The following is a 2,579-nucleotide window of genomic DNA, read 5'->3' on the forward strand; positions in this document are numbered from 1 at the left end:
ATTAGCTGGGCATGGTGGCACGTGCCTGTAATCCCAGCTACTCAGGAGGCTGAGGCAGGAGAATTGCCTGAACCCAGGAGACGGAGGTTTCGGTGAGCCGATATCACGCCATTGCACTCCAGCCTGGGTAACAAGAGCGAGACTCCATCTCAAAAAAAAAAAAAAGAACTCATTAATAAAGGCACGGCCCTCCGACTCAGGGAGATCAAGTCCTGCCATTTCCTTGCTGTGTGACTTTGCATAAGATACTTAACTTCTCTGACCGGTTTTGCTCCAGCTGTAAAAACAGCATAACAATAGAACCTACTTCATAAGGTCATTGTAAAGATTAAAGAGTGTGTGTAAATCACTTAGCACTGTGCCTGGCACTTCATAAGTGGATTATATTATTTCAATATTTAAAGGTAAAAGACAAAAAGAGAAAGTCTGCATCCCAGTGCCAGACTCACCCAGAGCCTAAGGTCTTTCTTTTTGTCAGCCTAGGAACCAAGTGCTTGGAAAAAAGGACATTCCGGGTGAGTAAACTGAATTTGAAAGATGATTTTCATAACTTGAGTTTTGTGGGTTTTTTGTTGTTGTTGTTGTTTTGTTTTTGTGAGACGGAGTGTTATACTGGACCGAGCGTAGAAAGTTAGCACCAAGACAAAAGTACGCCAGATTGCAGGGTCATTTATTATGCCAGCGACCACAGAGGACTCACGTCTCTCCAACCTGTGGCATCGAAAGGAGGGTGCCAAGACTTTTTATACCCGAAAAACCACCTTGGGAGTGGGGGTGAGGAGTGGGGATGGGGATGAAAAGGCTTCAGGCATTCCGAGGGCTGGCGGATTCTGTAAATCATCTCCTGGGCGGAGACGAGGGCTCCGGATATTCCTAGGGTCAGGGGACTCTTGTCATTCCGTTTGTTACTTAAGTGTTTTACAGAAGTCAAGATAAACATTTGTTTACACATTATCTGGGTAAGGTGGAAATCACAGACCTTAGTTACTTATTACAAGTCACAGGGGCCAAGATGGCATTAGTTTGGGCTGCTTAGTCTGCCAATTGCGGGTAAGCAAAGGCTAGCAATTCTGGCAGTTACTGATAAGAAAAGGTAAGCAGCTTTACATAGTGGCTAGTTTGCAGAGCAAACTAGCAGTTTTATTTACAGTAGCCAAGGCTAGCAGTTATTGTGAGGAGAATGGGGCAGCCGTTACAACTTATTTAAAAAAACAGCTTTTTCTTTTATAAAATGATGTTGTTCAGGCTCTAACTGTAGGCCAGCTACAGCACAATATCACAGAAGTCTTGCTCTGTAGCCCAGGCTGGAATGCAGTGGTATGATCTCGGCTCACTGCAACCTCCGCCTCCCAGGTTCAAGTGATTCTCCTGCTTCAGCCTCCAGAGTAGCTGGGATTATAGGCATGTGCCACCTCACCCGGCTAATTTTTTGTATTTTTAGTAGAGACAGGGTTTCACCATGATGGTCAGGCTGGTCTTGAACTCCCTACCTCATGTAATCCACCCAACTTAGCCTCCCAAAGTGCTAGGATTACAGGCATGAACCACTGTGCCCAGAGATTTTGAGTTTATAAGAGACTCAAAACAAGAAAGGAAAGGAAATAGTTGAGTCAGTGTCTCTCTATAGCTTAGCTGTCAATACCTTCCAGAGCTAAGCTGCCTGACACGACGTCCACCAGCTCCGTGTGGGAATCGAACACATAAAATGTTTCTGTTCAAAATGAGACATTCTGTAAGTATAAAGCACACACCAGATCTTAAAGACTTAGTGGCAGAAAAATATTTTGAAATATCTCATTGGCCTGGTGGGGTGGCTCATGCCTGTAATCCCAACACTATGAGAAGCCAAGCCAGGTGGATCTCTTGAGCTCAGAAGTTCAAGTCCAGCCTGGGCAACACGCGAAACCCCTTCTCTATAAAAAATACAGAGAAAATTAGGTGGGAATGGTGGCGCACAAGTCTTGGCTACTTGCAGGGCTGAGGCAGAAGGATGTGTTTGAGCCCAGAAGGTCAAGGCTTCAGTGAGCAGTGTTTGTGACACTGCACTCCAGCCTGGACAATAGAGCAAGAACTGTCCCAAAAACAAAACAGAACAAAACAAAGCATTGATTTTTAAAATATTCATTATACATTGAAATATTCACTGCATATTGTACAGTATTTTAAATAAAATACATTATTGGCAGGGCATGTTGCCTCATGCCTGTAATCTCAGTACTTTGGGAGGCTGAGGTGGGCAGATAACAAGGTCAGGAGATCGAGATCATCTTGGCCAACATGGTGAAACCATCTCCACTAAAAATACAAAGAAAAATTAGCTAGGCGTAGTGGCCTATGATTGTAATACCAGCTACTCAGGAGGCTGAGGAAGGAGAACCACTTGAACCAGGGTGTCGGAGGTTGCAATGAGCCAGGATCACACCACAGCACGCCAGCCTGGGGAGAGAGCGAGACTCTGTCTCAAAAAAAGAAAAGAGCTGGGCGCGGTGGCTCAAGCCTGTAATCCCAGCACTTTGGGAGGCCGAGGCGGGTGGATCACGAGGTCAAGAGATCGAGACCATCCTGGTCAACATGGTGAA

Source organism: Cebus imitator, unplaced genomic scaffold, assembly GCF_001604975.1.
Source record: "Cebus imitator isolate Cc_AM_T3 unplaced genomic scaffold, Cebus_imitator-1.0 Scaffold291, whole genome shotgun sequence".
NCBI lineage: Eukaryota > Metazoa > Chordata > Mammalia > Primates > Cebidae > Cebus > Cebus imitator.